The sequence below is a fragment of the Lissotriton vulgaris genome, chromosome 6 (assembly GCF_964263255.1).
Source record: "Lissotriton vulgaris chromosome 6, aLisVul1.2, whole genome shotgun sequence".
NCBI lineage: Eukaryota > Metazoa > Chordata > Amphibia > Caudata > Salamandridae > Lissotriton > Lissotriton vulgaris.
This window is the reverse complement of record NC_141694.1, coordinates 196,072,306-196,092,862: the sequence shown is the minus strand read 5'-3', so window position 1 is coordinate 196,092,862 and position 20,557 is coordinate 196,072,306. Positions and strand designations below refer to the sequence as shown.

Here is a 20,557-nt window from a genome sequence, read left to right as displayed (position 1 = left end):
ACATAAAATCATATTTAATTCACCACGAGACTCCTTCCCTTCCTGGAATATATTTTCAGAGGGATACTGTATATGTCCGATAAAAATATACTGAATGCAAATGCCCGATCGTTATTGTAGTATTCCTCATATTAGAGGTTCTGGTTTTAATTAAAATGGAACTGTCGTAATAAATTGAAAATCTGCCGCTCCATTACTGCCAGATGGCATTCACGGGCTGATATATTTCCTGAAACGACCGCTCATTAAACGCACTGGATATGCATTTTCTCCAGCATTAGTCAGCATTCAATATCGTCTCTTGACTGACGGTGAAGCTGACCAATAGGATTTCAGCTTGGGTCGCATCACAATGGCTTCATGTCCAATAGGTGAGCTGAGGTAGACGAGGTGTAGCAGTCGGTAGATACTACTCGCGCAGTAAAGACCAAGCTGCGCGCGGTGGAGGGACGGGCCGGCAGAGCTGAGACTCGGCCACTAAGGTAAGGCGTTCACCGGCCACGCCCCTATAGCCACTGTTGGGGGTGGGAGGTGGGCTCTTAGCTCTCACACCCTCTGGACCGTGGGATGTAAATTGTAAATTGATACTTGTATGTTGCCATAGAGAGGGGGAGAAGTTTCATTGAGTCCTCTCCCTTATTCTGCTTCGTCACACGATGTTGCATGTATATTCCAAACGGTTTTACTTCTGTGTATATCCAGAATATATTGCGCGTAGTACTTGTTTTGATCTGCGTCTAAGCGGTCCTAATTTTGTAAGTTTGGGAAGCGAGAAACAGAAAAAATAAATACAGGTGTTAACTCACGTGCACTCATTTTGGAAAGGTGGGCTTTGAACCCACGTTTTCGGGTCCAAAAAAACTGCAGTTTAGAGTTTACTAGCCAGCAACGATCCCTGTTGTGATGACAGCCCATACGCGCCACCTGTAATTTTGCTCTCTCTTTGAAGTTACGAGCAATGTTCCCTCTAATTTTTTTCCTCTGTGTGCGGCAGTGGAGGGTCTCTGTGCGCTGCAACCATGGCTATGTGCGCCAGGAACCAAAACGCGTGTGTCTGCGGCGCCAAAAAAGTTTACTTTAAAAAGTGAAAAGATGATGCATTTTCACACATACAGCGCCACAATAAGGGTCTTAAGAGCAGTTTGCAAATTGGATAAGCACGCCATGACATGAATTGGTTACACTGGCAAGTATACTTCAAGTTTAGAAAAGCACAAGACTTCAATGGTGGTACCATCATAAGATTTTAATAAATATTCTTAACTGGAGCACAGTTCATTGGGTGGAGAAATGTCCCCGTGCTCTCTCTGCCCAGTCTTTCCTTCTGTACCCCTAGCTGCCCCGTGTCTCTCTGCCCGTTCTGCCTTCTGTTCTAAGCTGCCCCTATATTTCTGTATTCTGTATTTTGCCTCAGTGCCATTCGTTTTTTGTGCCCGTCTACCCTCTATGCCACTCGTTTTTCCCTTGTTTTTGTGCCCCTCTTGCCTTCTGTTCCACTTGTTTTTCCCTAATTTTTTGTGCTTTTCTGCCCTCTGTTCCACTCGTTTTCCCTTGTTTTTTGTGCCTTTCTGCCCTCTGTTCCACTAGTTTTTTGAGCCTTTCTGCCCTCTGTTCCACTTCATTTTCCCCTCGTTTTTTGTGCACTTCTGCCCTCTGTTCCAATCGTTTTTTGTGCCGTTCTGCCCTCTGTTCCACTTCTTTTTCCCCTCGTTTTTTGTGCTCTTCTGCCATCTGTTCCACTCGTTACTTGTGCCTTTCTGCCCTCTGTTCCACTTGTTTTGTGCCCTTCTGCCCTCTGTTCCACTCGTTTTTTGTGCATTTCTGGCCTATGTCCCACTCCTTTTTTGTGCCTTTCTGCCCTCCTGCCTTCTGTTCTGCTCATTTCCCCAGCTGCTGTGACCTTTTGTTTAGGTATCGCTGTTAATCAGAGCCCCTTCACGGGCTCCGATTAACAACAATACTTAAACAAAAGGCTACATTCTGCCCCGCGCTTTGCAAATAAAAACGTAGAGACAGTTTCCAAACATAGCGGGTACTTTAGCACACGCTGTGTTTGGAAACTGACTACCAGCCGCACAGCAGACATAGAACAGCCAGGGGGCATGGGCCTGTCTCACCCTCCTGGATGAGAGCCCTGGCTGGCACCAGCCAAGGCTGATAGGGGCCCACGTGGGCTCAGACCGCACAGCAGACATAGAACAGCCAGGGGGCATGGTTCACCCTCTCACCCTCCTGCAGAAGAGTCCTGGCTGGCACTAGCCAAAAGTGCCAGGGGCATGGTTCACCCTCTCACCCTCCTGCAGAAGAGTCCTGGCTGGCAACAGCCAAGGGTGTAATGGGCCCATGTGGGCCCACACAGACATAGAACAGATCAGCCCCAGAGGTTGGGGCAGAAATGTGAACTCTTCGACAAGCCTTCATACATCTCTTCTCTGTGGCTTCGGATGTTTACCTCTGGTTGACAAGAAAATCTCACTTTGATTAGAAAAGCAAAATGCTTCCAGAGTGCGCTCTCCTTCCTCCTGAGGACAGATGCCTTGTGCCTGCCGAGGAAGGTGCATAAGTATCAAACAATAGCAGAAGCCGAAAGCATGGGTGCCGGTGAGACACTGTGCATGCATAAGTGTCTCTGGCACGCAGTGCATGCATAAGTGTCTCTGGTGCGCGGTGCGAGCACAGGTGTCTGTGGTACACGGTGCGTGCATGAGTGTCTGTGGTACATGGTGCATGCTTAAGTGTCTGTGGTACGCAGTGCATGGACGAGTGTCTGCAGTACACAGTGCATGAATAGGTGTCTGTGGCATGCGGTGCATTCGTAGGTGTCTGAGGTACACAGTGCATACTTGAGTGTCTGTGGTACTGCTACTCACTAATAAAGGAATAACCTTTAGGCATATCTTGAGGTAATCTTATGCACCTAGGACCTCTTAGCAGGAGCAAATTTTGGTTGGAAGCGCAATCTAAATTACGAAACAATAACTCTTGGAAAGCCCCCATACAAGTTATCTAAAAGCAAGGCACGAATAGCAAGTATTTTAACTTTACCACCAGAGAGGGGCTTCTCCGCTGCCATGTGCTGTGACAAGTCCAGGGCTTTTATTCAGTGTAAGAGTGGCAATGCAATCAGGAGACTACCTACTCTACTTCCTAATTTTTATTTTTATTTAGCTTCCTGACTGAGCGAAGAGGTCCGACACTTTTTTAGACACACCCCCATCCAGTAGGCCCATCTGCATGCTCCCTTCTAGCCCTGGTCAAGAAGACTTATCAATGCCCCTGTTCCTCCTCCATGGGTTCCACACCTTCCATTTTTTTGAGCATCCCCTTCCTGTATGTACCGGTTTCTCTGCCATCATGCACCAGTCCATGTCCTTTGCCCAGTCCTCCGCCCAGGCTTGAATGTCTGTGCTTGGCACTCCCACCCCCCTAACTTCTGGCTGTGTTCCTCTTAGCCACTGCCAGTACCACCATTAGCAGCAGTTTGGTGTGCTGCAGAGGATCATCATCACCTCACATACGGAGTATCAGCATATTGACGGTATTCTCTACTTTTGCCCCTGTTGCTCTGTAGAAGCCCTGTCCAACTGGAACGGCGTAGGGCTGGATTCTCTCATAAGCCCACATGGTGTGTAGGAACTCTCAGTGTGACGCATCCCCTGCTGCACACACTGGAGCCTGCCCTACCCATGTTATAGATGAAAACGCCGTTGTTGTATGCCCTGTGCAGCAATTGCAGCTGCGCCAGATGTAACTCTGGCCTTATCGCTATCACCCTCTGGGCCTGGAGCACCTCCTCCCACTCCCCATCCTCAAGTGTGTCCACATCTTTTTCCCAAGCAGTCCTTAGTGTGGACATTCCCTCCAGCGAATTAGACATTATTTTTCAATGTATTAGGGAGATGGCTTTCTTAGCCAATGGTTCCCTTAGTAGCCTACCCTCCAGGATTGAGGATTCTTTGATTGTGTTGTCACTAGTGGTGTGTGCTGTCAGTGCTTCTCTTACTTTCAGGTAGAGGAACAGCAAGTCCAATATTTGAGATCATCCATCTTCTGGTTGGAACTTAAGGAACCTTGAAGGCATGTGCTGATTCCACTATACTTCCTTTTGGTTCATAGCCATACTCACAGCCAGTAGGACACCTGCTCTTGTCTGTCAGAGAGTTCAGTCTCCATCTTTACCTGCGCTCACGCAGTACCATTATTACTATGTAATTTGTTTTTTATTACTAATTAAGTAGCGTGTTCGTTTTCTTTGTACTTGCTTTTGAAGGTTCTACCATTCAGTCGCAAGCTGTTGAAACCAGTTTGCTTTCATTTTGCACGACCGTGTCTAGGGATGGTTGTAAGAGTGGCATGCTGTCAATGGGGAAAAGATAAGGCAATGGCAGGCTTAAAGAGGCTGAGCTTGTGACAGTTCTGAGATAGGTACAGTTTGACCTAGGAACTTTTAGGAGAGTTACAGTATTTCCTGGTCACACCTTTGAAATACAACTTCAGCACAGACTGGCCTCGCCCAGTAATGCTGGGAAGTGCCTATTTTCACCCTTGCTTGAGGCATAGTTATTGTGCGTCATATTGTGTGACTCTGTAGTGGTAGCCACGCAAGTCTGTAATTATTGCAGATGCTCTGATCTTCTGTGCACCATACCTAGGTTTGCAGGTATTCTAAGAACCACAGTCCAAACATATTCAGCGAGTACGAGAAACTTAAGTGCCTTGGAAGCCAAGGACTGAGATGGCCTCAACCCGGGCTAGGAAAGTCCAAGGCGGATATGTTCAGGACGATTATCCTGAGTTACAGCAGGCCAGACAAGAACAGTGCAGCATGCAGAATGCAGTCCTGCCAAGCGTCGTGCAACATGTGTGACGCCCACGCATTTCGGTGCTGTGATCCGCATCACCGCACTGAAATGAAATGTCACGCATTTTGCCAACGGTGCTTGTCACTGTGCCCGTCACGGTGTGGCTCTCTCTGCTGCTCGAGGTGCCGGCCGCCTGTGTCCCAGTGAACAGTTAACAGCAGTGCGCAGCTCTCTGAGAGCCGGCGCTACAATGTATCGGAGTAGCACTTCTGTGCCGGTGCGGGCTGCCTGCCCTAGTCCCGATACGTGCAGCCAATCATGATCACCGGTGTCACCAGGGGGCCGGGATTAATAAAATCCGGATGTGCGGTACTCCTGCATCACGTCTGCCGCCAGGAACTGACAGGAAGTTAGTCAGCGGGGGAATCTGAGTGAGCGTGCAGGCTGCCTCGGCCGTGTGGCTCAGCTGCCTCAGTCAGTGCAGTTGCAGTAAATGTACCCGGGCCCCGGCGATCTCAATTGCCGTCGCCGAGAGGGACACTTGACTGACGGACGGTCACTGGATTGCACACGACAGGCTTTGCTGACTCGAGGACTCACTGACTGTGACCAGGTGAGGCTTAAACGGTAATTGCGGTGGTGGCTTGCGGCCTGAGCTACAACAAGTGATGTGAAGTAAGACAGGAGTGGTGCAGTGCTGCAGCCACCCGAGTGTGTGTGTGACTGTGCTCTAAATATGAACACAGTCCCGCCCATGTTTGCTAACATCTGTTTTCAGTCAAGCCATCAGTGTTTCTGGACACTGTAGCATTTTACATACTTTGTAAATATTTAACTCACCATGATTATAAAATCTTACATTCTGTGCAACACGAACTCCAGAAACAGGAAAAGCTTTCAATCCCCATCGTTTAGGCCAATGCATATTTGACCATGGTGTTGTAAATTCAAATTGCAGAGGCCTCTGCACACCACCCAAAACGTTGCGCAGCACGGACACACCCATGGTGCAGGCCTACAGCATCTGCACCAGACACGACTCCAGCTCGGTATCGGCTACGCAGAGATGATCGGTGAGCAATGCTTTGTGAGTGGCCCTTCACACGTCGTCCTCGCAAGGCTGCTCCAGCAGCGAGAAAGCCCAGGCCTGGCCCCCGAAACATCAGAAACAAGAAGTAGGCGACCAGCATCAAGCAATAGAGCAGGCAAGGGTTGGGCCATAGCACTGTTGGTAGCGTACTCCTCTGCACCCTGGGCTAGTACCCGCCGACGGTGCCAACGTTTCACAGCTGAGTAACAGGTATGAGTCTTGTATTGCAGCAAACATAGAGGGGTTCGGGTATTCTACATATTAGTCAGAGCTTGATTATTTGAGAGGCGTGTTTGTGTAGCAGCTACTCGAGTTACGTTTTTCTTGTAAACACTGGAGTAATTTAAACACCACTACCTGCAATCCGAAAGAGGCAAATGAAAGTGTCCTTCTTCAAGAGGCCTGTATATTGAGCGTTGTTAAGTTGTTACACCAAAATCCATTCTTTATAGAAATGCAGAAGGAAGTGCTATTTAAAAAGTACGTTTTTATGATTATATGACTGGATACACCTAGGCCTTGCATTCTTTTTCGAAACCCCAGTGACTGAAATGACCTCAGTTCCCTTTCAATTTACTCTTCTTAATGCAGCTGCTATGTGAGTGCATGTAGATCCATTGTTCCTGTGTCTTCATCGCTTGATTTTGCTCGAAAGAAAGTGTCACTCATAGTCGTCTAATGTCACTCATATTTACACTGAAATTATGAAAAAGTCACACAAAAGTAATCTGAAACCTTGGCAGCTTTGAGAATGCTTTATAAATGCTGCACAGTCAGTCCTTGCGAAATCGCGTGTATGTTTCCCTCTTGCTATCTGCCCTATGTGTCTCCTGATCTCATCCTCAACCCTCCCCTCTCGCATCACAAACCATGTGGCCCTTCGTGAAAACATTTGTTAATGGCAGCCCCGTCATGCGCTGCAATTAACAAACATTTTCACAATGGTTCACAATCAGCCCCCAACCGCGCTCCCTTAAGAGAAGACATTTAGCAAGTCCGTGCTTTTGGACTTGCTAAATGTCTTCTCTTAAGGGAGCGCGGTTGGGGGGTGATTGTGAACCATTGTGAAAACGTTTGGTAATTGCAGCGCATGACGGGACTGCCATTAACAAATGTTTTCACGAAGGGCCACAAACAGCCTGCAGCCACAGCCGGAATTACCGTTTTCGCGCCGCTCGCGTTTCAAAAGCGGCGGCGCGAAAGCACTCACAGGATGTGTGCGCGCTTCCCTCGGGACTCTGCGCGCTCGGGGGTAAGCAAGGTGCGCGCGCGCGCGCCCGCGCGGGTTACAGGGAACACTGGTTACGAGATGCTTTTCTTAGTGTGTATGGCATCACTGAGCACGCTTCGGTGGCCTCGCAGTGAATTGGTAGATGTGTACGGGGGGCAGGGGCAGTGAGCTATAAAATAGTAGTAGGTCGGTCAGAATTTGCTAATGGATGTCGGTCAGTCATCCAGCAGCTGTGGATGGTGACACGAGCTAACCCATTGTAGCGCATGTACCCCACGACGACCAGTGACAAGGCCTTGAAAGAAAAGGAGACTTGAGGGTGCAGGCAAATCCCTGCCTCATCAAACAGTTGAGGAAATTGAGAACAGTTTTCGAGATTTTTCGGCGAGCAGCCATGGAGCCCATTGTTTGTTTACTAGGCAAGATGTTTTCAGTGTTGCTCTTTCTTTAATTGGGAGCCCGTGCAGTAAGTTTGTGCTGGCCTTGTTGGACCAATGTATAATTTTGAGCTTTATGTAGTTTTATGTGAGCTGCTTTGGAGCGTCCTGCATTTAGGCCACTGTAATGATAGAGGCTTGGCACGACCACAGTAAGGTTGGTGTTCTATCTGTTTCTGACGCCCATCCAATGCCGCTTGCTTCGAGATGTGCACACTCCTTGCAGTCTGCTCAGTCTCAGAATATGGGTAAGCTTTTGCTTGCTATATTATATTTGGATGTGCATCTATCCTGAATTGTAGCGGTGGCTTCCCCATTGAGAGGCACATTTCAACGCAAAATGATATACATTAGCCATATAAACACATTGGAGTGTCCAAATAATATGACTATCTCCATCCACTATGCTTAACTGTGAATGGCTGATTATTATATTCTCCATGAACGGTGATAAAAGTGAGATAGTACTTATTGTTCCTTAAGATTGTTAGTGTCTTACCCTAATTGGTCCTCCGTTATGGGTTCTCCTTCCAACTTAGTCGCGACTCATGGAGCCATTTTCTGTACAGAATTGTCATTTGACCCCATCAATCAACCCTGTGATCGAATATGGTATTCTACATTTGCTGTCTCCGTGGGATGCTTCTCCTCAAGGTCGATTAGCGTTTGTCTTAGCAGTGCCCCATGACATTGTTTACTGAAGTGGAGCTAACTCTTATGTGAGTTAACAATAAATAGTTCAAAACTTCACACTCAAGCTCTTTCTCGGAAAGAGGGTGTTCTGTTTACATTATTATGCTTAAAATTACTTCGTTGACTGACAGTCATACAAAGAATTATATTCAAATACCTTTTGCCTTTTTCGCAAAGGCATGCATGATACAGTTGTTGATTACTTTTCAGATGCTTAATGTAGGCACTGTCTCAATCTCAGGTGTGCAGTTGAGATTCAATTGATATGGTGACCAGCTTCTACACCATTAATATTCCTCCCTCTCGTCCTCTCCTCCAGTGTATCTTTTTCAAAAAGCTCACGTCGGACCAACAAACAACTAGGTAATGACACCTCTTCTTCCAGGATTTTTGTCACAAATTACTTTTATTCACACTGAACTGGACCCTCTTTAACGCCAGTCATAAAACTTTATTCGACTTAGAGCCATAAAAGAACAAGTTGGCAACAAACTGCAGACACAGTTCATTTAATATAATATTTAGATAAAAACATTCGTAATCTCACCATATAAAAACATGGGATACAAATGTTGTTAACAATATGAAGCCTTCCCAAAAAGAATTAAAGCTGCGTGAGCACAAAAGAGAAAGTATAAAATGCGTTCTCACTGATTTATAAAATGCAGAAAAAAACAAAGTGCAGTGTGCTTTGCCTTGACAATTTATCGCAAGGACGAAGATTCTAAAACCAAGCCCCTTGATGTGAGAAAGGTAAGAGAAAATGCATTAACCCCAATCAAATCCTATATTGTCATTTTCTATGCAAGAGAGGTAAAATTCCAACTTCGGGCAAGATGTTAAAACAAGGTAATTTGCCAGAGAGGGATGCTGAGTGGTTTGTTGCTTACAGATACGCTGCGCTTGCTCATAAAATGCCAACTTTATCTGATCTCTAGCAGAACGGTACATTTGATCAGGGATATTAAAATGCTCTATGACTCCCAGGCTACTAAAGTGTGTTTAAGATACTTGTGGGACTTCGGACCGGGGTTGCGACAGTATTGCGGGGTTCTCAAAAAGATTCGCACACACTGGGGTACTGGGTAGTGCAGGTTTTATTGGTTTATACAGGCGTCGTTTGCGAATAGGCACTCTGTAAAAGGGTAGGGGTGAGTCCGCCTCCTCCGTTCTGGCCCGACCTCCTATTCCTCGCCAGTCCCAAGGTCTTCTGGGCGTTGTAGGCCTTTTCCCTGCCGTCCTGCTGGCCTTTGGGCTCCGGTATCCCAGAAAGGAAAGAAAGAAAACAAAGTACGCTTCAGTACTAGAGCTGAGCCAAACGTTCCACGGGTAAGGGAGTGAGGGGAATCACACGTGCAAGACCCAAATCTGACTGTGGGACGTGAACCCTTGAGAAAGCCCCAAGGGGGTGTAGGGGGGGGTTTTACTTTATGCGGGTTTCCCTCGGCTACCCGTTTCCCACGCTCTGGTGTCGGACCGTACCTGGGTGAGCCACACTTCCGTGTTAGTGTGGCTGGGCGATGCGCGTCCCGCAGAGCCCCCTGGCTTCTCGCGGTACTCCACCTCAGGTCTGTAGACTGGTCCCGCCGCCGGCTTCCTCCTTGGAATCGTCCCGTAATTCAGACTCGTCTCCGACTCCGTCCGGCTCCACCTTCCTGCTTTCTCTCCGCTCTCCTTGTCCTCCGACCTCTGATCTTGCTCTTCCTCCGACCTCTGCTCTTGATCTTCCTCCGACCTCCGCTCTTGATCTTCCTCCGACCTCCGCTCTCGATCTTCCTCCTCCTCTGTCCACTCGACTCCGCTCTCTCTCCACTCGCTCCACCAACCTCCAACTCCACCTCCGGGTGTCTCGCACACCTGGCTGGACTCCGGAATGGGTTTTACGTCGTCGGGACGGGCGGGGCGCCAATCCGTCTCCGCCCCCTTAAAGGTGTAGTCCTGTAGGCTCACGGCTGCAGGGTGTCTCCGGACGATGTCAGGTGTATTCCAGGCCTCGGTGTTCTGTGAAGAGAAAGTAGACACATTACTAGGCAGACCAGGGGGGCCCTCGTCGGGGTCCCCCGCGTCACAATACTCCAGCCAAGGTATAGACTCAGCATTATCCGAGACCAGGCAAGCCTGAAGAATACGTTTAGAGAATCCTAAAATCGGAGTTTGCCAAATTTTTAATCATAATAAGTGGTGCCAGACTCAGAATAAAGTCCACTTCTGAGTGACAAAAGAAGGTCGATGTACCCTGTGGCACAATGAAGAGACTTTGAAGAAAGCTGTTTAGTGTCTAGAGCTGTCACAATCCCCAAACACCTGCCCATACGTAGGTATTGACAGACAATTTGCTTTATATAAAGTTATCATTTCCCTTACCTGCCTATGTCCTAGTTTTGCTGGAAGCGAAAAATTGCATCCACTGCTCTTTTGGTTTGTAGCACCCTCAACGCCACTAAGGGCTCCTACTTAACTTGTGGGTCGAAAGGCAACCCTAAATAAGAAAAAGTCTCTACTTTGGCAACGGAGCGTCCTCGATTTAATGAAAGTTTTAGATTTCGTTTTCTTTGGCCCATAAACCATTACAAATGACTTCTGCTGATTAATCTTCAAATCCAGGGATGACAAACTCCACAAAGGCTTTCTGAGCTTTCTGAAGGCTATTTACGGTCCTAGCTAATAGGACAGCGTCATCCGCATAAAGAAGTGTCAGGATGAAACAAGTGCAAAAGCAATTTCTTTTGGAGCAAGTGAGCCTCTAAGCCAATTAATGTAGATAAAAAACAAAAACTAAGTAAGTATTCAACCTTGGCGGACACCTTTAAAGCAGTTTCTAGGAGACGTACATTCTCCCCCGACCCGTAACAGATCTTAGCCAAAGTATTCAAGTGCAAACTCCTGGAGGAGAGCAACAAGGGGGTTTTTATTTTTTGTATTGGTTCTCCAACATATATCGTCCTTCGGACAAAAATCTGCTGTTTATGATTTCGCAAAATCGCTTCGCATACCCCACCCTCTTGGTGGCCAGCAGATCAAACCAAGCTTAATTTCTCAATTCGATCTTCCTTGTCAGCAACGCGCCTTTATATTCTTTATGTGCAATAATAATTGTATCCCTAATTTTTTGTACAGATTTAAGGGCTGCTTTCAGCTGCTTAAGTACTTTTGAACAGGCTGCATTAAACCACCGGTGAGAGAGTAGGATTACAAGTAAAAAAAATTACAGGTAGGGCCTGGGAGATAGCTAAACAAACACTGGCAAAATCCTCAATTATTTTAGGCGGTGTAGTGTCAGGAGACAAACCCTCAGATTGCACCATAGTTTTCAGAAACCTCATTTTCCAAAAAGCAAACTGGATTAACCTGCTCCCATTTCAATCTAAACAGTTTATTGTTGCCAACGCATAAATGATCCCTCTAGATGGCATCATCTGTTCTCACAATATCAACTTCCTCTCCTGCACGAATGACTCACAACTCATTCGCTCAGAACTGGATCAAGGTCCATGACTGTAATTACCCGCTGGATGAAGACCAATTGTTTAAATCTGAAAACCGATAAGACCGACATTGTGATCATCTGGAAGAGCACATCACTGTGAGACTCATTCTTGTGGACAGCAGAGCCAGGATCAACACCCATATCCACATCAAGAGCCTCTAGATCATCATCTACAGCAAACTTGACATGACTGCCCAAGTCAATGCCGTCACCGCCTCATGCTTTTATATCATGAAGATGCTGATGAAGGTTTTCACATTGCTCCCAATCCACACCCGGAAAGCTGTCATGCATACCCTGATCACAAGCTAACTGAACTATGGGCTCATCCTCTAAGCCAGGATCAACAAAAATGTCACCAGAATGCCGCAGAACATTCAGAACTCGGCAGCCAGAATCACTCAACCTCTCACCATGCACTCTCATCACACCACCTCTGAAGTAGCTCCACTGGCTCTCCATTCACAAACGAGCTCAATTCAAACTCCTCACCCACACTTTCAAGGCACTTCCTAACACAGGCCCAACGTACCCCAGCAGTTACATCTGCTTTCACAAACCTTCCAGACACCCTCCCTCTTCCAGACTCCTACTTTGCAAATCTCATGCATAGGGAAAACCAGATCTGATGGTCGAGCCTTCTCCTTCATCGCTTCGCTCCTAAATCATGGTTCCATGCCTCATCCTGACCTCGTGAATTCCTCATGAAGCTGAAGAAGTGGCTTTTTGAGTAGCCCCAGGTGTGCATAGACTTACCTGCTCAGCGCCAGATACCCTCCCAGGTGATACTGTGCTCTACAAATCTGCATAACGTATGATTTAATTCTCTTAGCCGATGCCGGAAAGTAAAATGTTCCTCCCTGAAAGTGAGTTCAGGAATGTTCAAGTCCTTGTAAACTTGCTTCTTGATGGTGTCTATGTCCTCCTAGATGGTGTGCCAGACAACACAATTGCACCCCTCAAAGGCATGCTACATGTAGTAGAAAGACTCATCAAGGGATTCAATAAAGATTAAAACATCACCTCCATCCTGATGAAACTCCACACTGGCTTCCTTTGCATGCACGCACTATCTTCAAAACCAGCTGTATTATCTACAAAATCAACAAGCACAGCACCGCTGCCTGCCCGGCTGACAAGTTTACCATCTCCACTGGCTCTTGTTCCATACACATCCAGTACACCATCAGAACAAAGAGAAAAAAGTGCAAAAAAGAAAAACAAGCATTGGCAATGTCAAAAGGTCTGGCTCTTTTAGAATGTTGCATGGTGATGTGAAGCATTAAAAGTGAATAGCATGAGAATAATTATGTGTTTGTGTTGAAGCAAAGAACCGTAGAGTAATATTGGTGTAGGTTAGAAGGTATTGTTAAGCTAGACCTAAAAAGATATCCATGTAAGTTAATTACAGCCCTCTTCCAAACTGTGCTGCTGCCAGAGAAACATAAAATAGTTGTCTAGTTATCTAAGACAGTATAATAGCATTCCACTGTTGTGTGTGTACCCGGACAGTTCAAGCAGCTGGAGAAATAAACAAAATGATCACAGTTGTAGGGAGGGCAAGCACTTTTGTAGAAGCACTCTACTTCTGCCCTATCAAAACTTACTCCTGCCCCCCAACATGTGGGTAAAGCCAAAGCCCCTCTTCTGGTGATTCTCTTGTAATTGGCACAGCTGCGTTGTCAAGCCAGACCATAAACTTGATACTAGTTGCCCTCCATCAATGCACGCAGGATCTCAAATTAGATTCCTGTATCCTTGAGGGACTTCTCAACCCTTCTCCAATTTAGGAAAGTACCAAACGTACTTCTCTGAAGAATACTACATTTGAATGCCGCAACAGTCTACTTTGAGTATTTGGAACAAGCGACCTTGCCAATCACTTGTTCGATATGTTTGGCCTTGACTCTATAGTGCTCCACTATCATTTGGCTAGGTTTGCACTATAGAAATACACATACTTACTAATATTCTCTACCCTTCCTGGAAAAACAGACACCGATTTAGCCTCTGGTCCCAACCTTTCGCTACACAGGTGGGTATGGCTCTCCAAGTAAAAACAATAATAACTAAGGCCAAGCCATCCGCTTATGTTCAGTAAAATGCCCACTCACTACTTTTAGAGTGAGACTCAACGTTTGATTTTGTTCAGGCATGTCCCAGTTACACTGCAACCTGGCCACAGCAAACTGTCACTCTACTTTTGTGGATTGGGGTGTAGGTGACCTCTGGCCAACCAGATGCTTTTGTAGTTTCCGTTCTCTTGTGACTAAGCAGGGCACAGTGTAAGGCAAATGGACATATAACCCATTTCTTAGTGTAAAGTATGCAGCTTTGTCCATACTCTTGCGTGGTAACCATCTTTGATTGTTATGTTCTTCTGTAAATGACCTGGTGAAGGTCAAGCAAGCACAATTAAGTGAATGTGTATTTGAACCTATGTACATGCCCTTGGCTTTACAGTTGTTTCTACGGGGGAGGGAGGAAAGAACTGTGTTGTGGCGGTACTCCACCTTTCATATGCCCAGGAACCTTTGTGAACACTACATACAATTAGGGGAAAATCAGGGTGCCAAGTTATGGAACACTCCAAGATTTTACACTGAGAAAGCCAGTTGGCAGGAGTACAAGTAAAAGTGATCAATCATTAGTGTGTCATAGTGTGGTCCTGGGGGCAGTACTCGCCAATGAGAATAGGATTAACAATTTGTGTGTTTCCCTCTTATAAACCAGGGTCTTGTACTCTGTTGGTCCGCAATATACAAAATCCTGTAGAGCTTCCCTCAAGTCAATTGCACAAGAAAATATACTCGTTCGGTCAAAATGAGCAACGAGAAGTCTCTCAGTCAGCCAGACACTATGCTAGGGACATTCAACCCTATACTATGTGTATTCATATGAGATAGAGGATAATTTTACATTCAGGTCCATACTGAAGACTTTTGTGTTCCCACAGCCTTTGAGTTTTAATGTTGTGACTTTACTGGGGATTCTGCTTTACTGTTTTTTGTAGCACTAAGACTTCTTGCAGTGGAGCTGTGGGAACGATCTTACTATAGCGTAGCCACACTTATGAAGCCACAGAGCAATGGGGTCATTTCTTTTAGAGATATATTTACCAGTAACTAGTTCTGTTACAAGAAGGACGTATGGAATAAGATAGCATTTTACATGTCGCTCAATATGCATTATTTATGTGATTCAGTACCAACGCCAAAGCTGTAAAAAACAATATGTAGGTAAAACTGTGAGTGACCTCCATACACAATTCAGGAACTGCAAGTCGGCAATAATTAATAAACTTGACCAGCCTGTAGCCAATCATTTTAACCTCGTGGATCATTAACTATCAGATTTGAAGATTTTCCCTGTCGATCATGTTTTAAAGGAATAACTTCTGGACTCCAGAGAGAACTTTTGGATGTACAGTTTAAAATCACTGCATACAGATGGATTGAACATAACTGACATTACCACCTTATTACTGCATATCTCAAGAGCCCTCAGGACTGCATTGATTCTACATTCCAAAATGAATCTTCACCCATGATGCTTTTTAATAATTCAACAGTGTCATCTGAGCAGCCACTGAGCAAACCATCTTGTTCTGTCTGAGGAAGGCAGAAGCTGAAATGTTGTAGTGGAAATATATTTTTGTTCTTTGGTGAATTTATCTGTTTGAGTCACTTCTTTCTTGGATATTTTCTTTCTTTGTGACTCGTATTCTTTGTGATCCAGAGTTTTGCCCCAACTGTTTTAATTGTGTATGTGTATATATATATATCCCAAAAACCCTCAGTGCATATATCGAAATATCTACTGCAAATTTTCGCAGTTAGTCATGTAGTGGCAACTGTAATCTTTCTTCATAGCAGACCTAATATTTACCTTTTGTCTGGTGCCAGTGCCCAAGCAAATATGAATGAGTAGGCCAAATTTAGTGATGCCACAGCTACATTGCAGTGTGAGCCTGGAAAAAGGCCCTATATGCTTTATGTGGTTTCAGTAGTTTAAAATGCAAGGATGAAGGCGGAGTCCGCTGACCAGACCTTGGGACACTACTGCTTTGAGTCCATGAGGTGTGGTATTGTAATTTGTATGGTTTGCTGCAGTTAAGGCAAGGCAACACATCTTAAATGTCAGTTGACCTCAAACAGTGAGCGTCTGGCCTGTAATATCATGTTGGAGAGATCATAAATGTACACCTTATCAATAAACATTTTGGCACTTGATTGTTTTTTAATCCTGGTTCCCCAAAAAGGGATTTTTTCAAAAAGGAATTATTAATATTTCGTTACTATACAATGGGTGTTGCATTGAAAGTTGTTTGAAACTGTATGCATAGACTTTCCTTGGAGAGTAATGAAGTTCAAAGATGAGTTTTAAAATCACTAGAGTTGCAGTTCCAAGGTTTGTGTTTTCATCTTTCTGTCTAACAGACAATTGTGAACTATTGTTGAATATCAGATAAGTCATTAATGCCGCACGATAACATGGTTATTCCCGAGCCTAGATAGTGCTGTAGCCGCTAAAATGTGAATGAAACCAAGTGGTCTTTCTTGCAACTACTGCTGTTACTATAAGAAAACTAGCTTGAGAAAGTGTATTCTTTGATTAAGGCTGCAGTTTGGATGACAACCAAAAAAATATAGTGGACAGTTTTTATGAGCCTATGTTTTCTGTGATGTTTTGTGACACCAGGTTAACAGAAGCTCCTGTTCTTTTTGTTGTTTAGATTCCCATCTTTCAAAGTTCTGCTCTTGTATAATTATTAAACTTTTAGTGCCAATATAAAAACTTGTAATTAAATCACTGCAATGACTAAGTATTGGATGCGATGAAGAAAATCTGAGTGATAATGCTGATTGCTATGTCCATCTGTTTCTCTGTATTTGTGAAGTGCTCTTCTGGATCAGATTATTCTTGGTTGTTGCTGGACAATATGCCTCCTTAGCCCTTAAACCTCTCTTAATTGTAAGTTGCAACACAGCTAATAATTACTGTTTATGTATCGCACACCACAAAATGAATTTTCCCTTGGTGCGTAAATAGGCCTTTTAATGCCAACATGCATGAGTAATCTTGCATAATATCTCTGATTTATTTTATTTATAAAGTTGTCTTGCAGTGACCTCACAACTCATCAATTATATACAATTATGATGGTATCACATTCTCATTATACTGAAGCACACTGGACATCAGTTCTGGTTTTTACAGCACTTTTCTTGTCTGCAAGATAAACATTTTTTCCCTCCAGGTATTTATTTGCTCCTTCTCCCACAGCAAATGGAACCTTGCTCCATAATCACTTGATTCTTCAAAGACCGTCTCTCCTGCAAGCACCTCAAGACCTCTGTACACACGCCCGTTGGCTTTGATTGACCACCTTAAGTTAATTGTGTGTTTTTGGTGCAGCCTGTAACACATTTGTTTTACCTTTTGTCTATCTTCACCCTCCTTGGCTTTCTGTCAGCTCAGCATGGACACATGCGTTGGTGCCATTGTAAACTGAGTTCTGACAATGGCTCTGAATTGTTTTATAAGAGTTTATGACAAATTGATGAATACATTGATGGTTATGGAAAGAATGAGAATGGATGGATGACTGGAATTTTGATGAATGAATAGAAGTAGTGGTGGATGGATGATTAGTCAATGTATGAGTGTGTATAAGAATGATAGACTAAGGATTGATGGATGAATGAATGACGATGAATGATTCAATAAATAAAGAAAGATGAAAGTCTGAGTCTGAGAACGGATGGATTGTGAGGTTTTTATAGTACTCTGTGGCTTCTTTCCGTTGCAGAGTTCTAGAAGAGCTAAAGCTTTACAAGTAAGGAGGCAAAGGAAGTTGAAGTGAAGTTGGACGAGTGGGTGGAGCTTGATTCTGATGGTATTCGGTTGCAGCCCTAGATCTTTGAGTTTATGTAGAAAGGACGTCTGAGAAGTTCTGTCTTCAAAAGGTTCATGAATCATAAATTCATTGCATTCCACAGTCTGAAGCCTGGTACTCCCAGGGATCTGCCTCTGTGATTGGCCCTCTTGAACAATCGTTGATAGATCAAGTGGGTGGGCGCAGATTGGAGGTTGCTGGCAGAGTTGTATTGCTTGGCTTGTTTCTGCATGTATTTTAACTACTATTATAGAGGAATATACATAATTACAGCATTTTAAGAAATAGAAGTGCCTAAAACTCAAAGCACCACTGCCCCCTCATCCCAAGTACATTTCAGTGGAGTGTTTGAGGTCCCAGACAGCTTCTTTGCTCATGTGCCCTGCCAAGGTAGCCGGGGGCCAAGATGTGGTGGGTGGAACACGGGAATCCCCTTCATGCCGGCTGTGGGATTTCCAGTCCCTGCTTTGGTTAGTCCTGGGGAAGAGGCGATCTGCTTAATGAACTGCAACTGCTGAGCCTGTTATATAGTTGTGGGTGTAAAAGGGGAAGTGAAACTCTACACACCACTCGCTGTCCATCACAAATGCCATCATATGTCTCGTTTGGGGCTTTGTGTATGAGAGCAGGGTCGGGAAGGGTGGCCTGTGGTTGTGGACGTTTCGTAGTGTATACTCCTTTATACAGCAGAATAGGCATTGACAGCATGGCCTGCTGCCAAAATCCCTTTGTAGTATGTACAGCAATATATGATGCTTCTGTATGTAGTGCTCATAGGAGGTGCCTTGTGCATGCGAGGAGAGCGCATGGCCTATGGTCAAGCCCCTCTCTCTTACAAACATTGCATTTACTATGCATGTTGCATGTAATGTGTAAGGACAGAGTAGCAGCTTGAAGGGAGTGAAGAGATTTTCATGTGTTTCCTCAATGGCCCATTGTAGTTTTCCAATGTTGGCCTAATTGTGCATGTTATAAGCCGCATTCTCTTTTGCACACGTTACTATATCAACATGTTTGCTTTTGTGCCACATTGTACTTTCACACAGGTACAAGTTTTCGTGTTTTGTTCTTTTCCTGGGAGTTTGACTGAACACCACAGAAAAGGTCAAACAACAGTGCTGCTTGTTATTCTCTTTGGTCAAATACTAGCACTTAGACATAACACGAGAATGCAGCTGTGTTTGTGAGTACACATTTCTTGTCATATGAGCTTCAGGATTCAAGCAAACACACTGAGCGAGGGTTCTTAAACAAGATTGCTACATCAGCTGAGATCTAGAACGTACATCTGTGTATTGGAGGGGGGTGGGCGCACACTGCCACACACTTCAGCACTCCGTTTGCCCCAATGCATCATAATAAATGCAGTGCATGATAACACTTAATTCGGTGTCAGGCTTTAGTTTTTCACAGTGTTGGTGCAGCCAGTGCTGTGTTTCTCTAGAAATGTGTTAATTGTTCTACTTCAGTAGAGAGCAACACTTTTTTGGGGGGTGCTGGAAAAGCTGCTTAAAGTCTTCTCCGGTCTCAGTACCACTCGATGGGCACAGGTGCATCAACTAGAGCCCGTCAACTCATTGGCTCAAGGGAGCCTTTTCAAATAGGGGGGGGGGTACATCTGTGTATGCTAAGATTCGGAGTCCCCAACTAATCCCAGAGATTTTTGATATATAATCATTTAGTTTCAATGGAGGGGGAGGAGATGGTAGGCTACTCTGGCTTATAACGTGATACAGGTGTTTATGGTATACGGTTTATTAACCATGCTAATAGTATTTTTGGTATGCATTTGTTTTCTAATTGTGGCACGAATAATGCATTTTAGAGCACAATAGCTTAAATAAGCTAAACTTCCTTTGTGTCTCGTGGTTATCCTATTGTGGACAAGTACGAGTGAAAGAGCGAAAGGGCGTGTCCTGTTACCACGATTCTTGAGAGGGTCAAGAGTGTTGTGTTCTGGGGTTCCAATTCATTTATTTCTCTGATAAGGTAAGTAGGACAAGTGAGGTACTACAGCTATTCGGACTCGGGCTAATAGATACTGAGGTGGTATGGTGACTCAGTCCCTACCCGTCAATGGTCTGATTCCCAAGCAGAGTTCTGTGCCTGAGCAGAATCCCTGCAACAGGATGTGACTGAAAGGAGAGTAGGAAGCACACTGGGGTTAAGCAGCTGAACAAGCCCAATAGGGAAAGGACAGCAAAACACACAAGATGATGGACGGAATGTTGCACAATGGCAAAACCTTCACCCCCAGTCGCAGGTCTGGGTTTAATCCATCGTTATTTTGCTCACCAAGCCACCCCAGTTCAGACATGGCCATATGCAAATCAGCCTTGACCCTGTGCCTCATGGGAACAGTCCAGCCCGAACTGCCAAGCCAGGTCTTCCCTGGACCGGAATCAAGCATCCCAGGACCGGTTTCTGGCTAGCAGCCGTCTTCAGCCAGGATAGCTTGACTCCAGTGGCGTAGTGAGCACGGGACCCACGTCTAGGCATACCCTTCCCACATAGGGTGAACAGCAAAACACACAAGATGATGGACAGAATGTTGCACAATGGCAAAACATTCACCCCCAGTCACAGATCTGGGTTTAATCCATCGTTATTTTGCTCACCAAGCCACCCCAGTTCAGACATGGCCATATGCAAGTCAGTACCTTCCCCATTGCTTAGCCCATCGACATTCCTATTTCCTAGAACTGTGAGCTTTCCCTTTCTGAATACCTTTTGTGTTGTGCTTTATGCAGGTGGACCTCACAGTGCTCTGACTTCCAAGGCCTCTCATTCTGATTGCATGATAGTGGACAGGCACAGAAACAGAAAGGGATAACAAGAACTTTTTCTTGTTCCGTGCCAGACAGTAGAAGGAAATGCAGAAGGATTTGCTTAAAATTCATGCTGGCTGCTCAGAGATG

At 45.1% G+C, this 20,557-nt stretch overlaps 1 protein-coding gene across 2 annotated transcripts in view; it reads left to right on the top strand.

Annotated features, from left to right (window-relative positions):
- The first annotated feature begins 351 nt into the window (after nt 1–351).
- ENPP5 (ectonucleotide pyrophosphatase/phosphodiesterase family member 5) overlaps nt 352–20,557 on the top strand; it is a 390,400-nt gene continuing 370,194 nt past the window's right edge. The window contains exon 1 of one of the 2 annotated variants that reach the window (XM_086926231.1): nt 352–482. The gene's annotated coding sequence lies outside the window, so the exon portion shown is untranslated. The remainder of the gene's footprint in view (nt 483–20,557) is intronic. The other variant, XM_086926233.1, reaches the window with a different exon arrangement.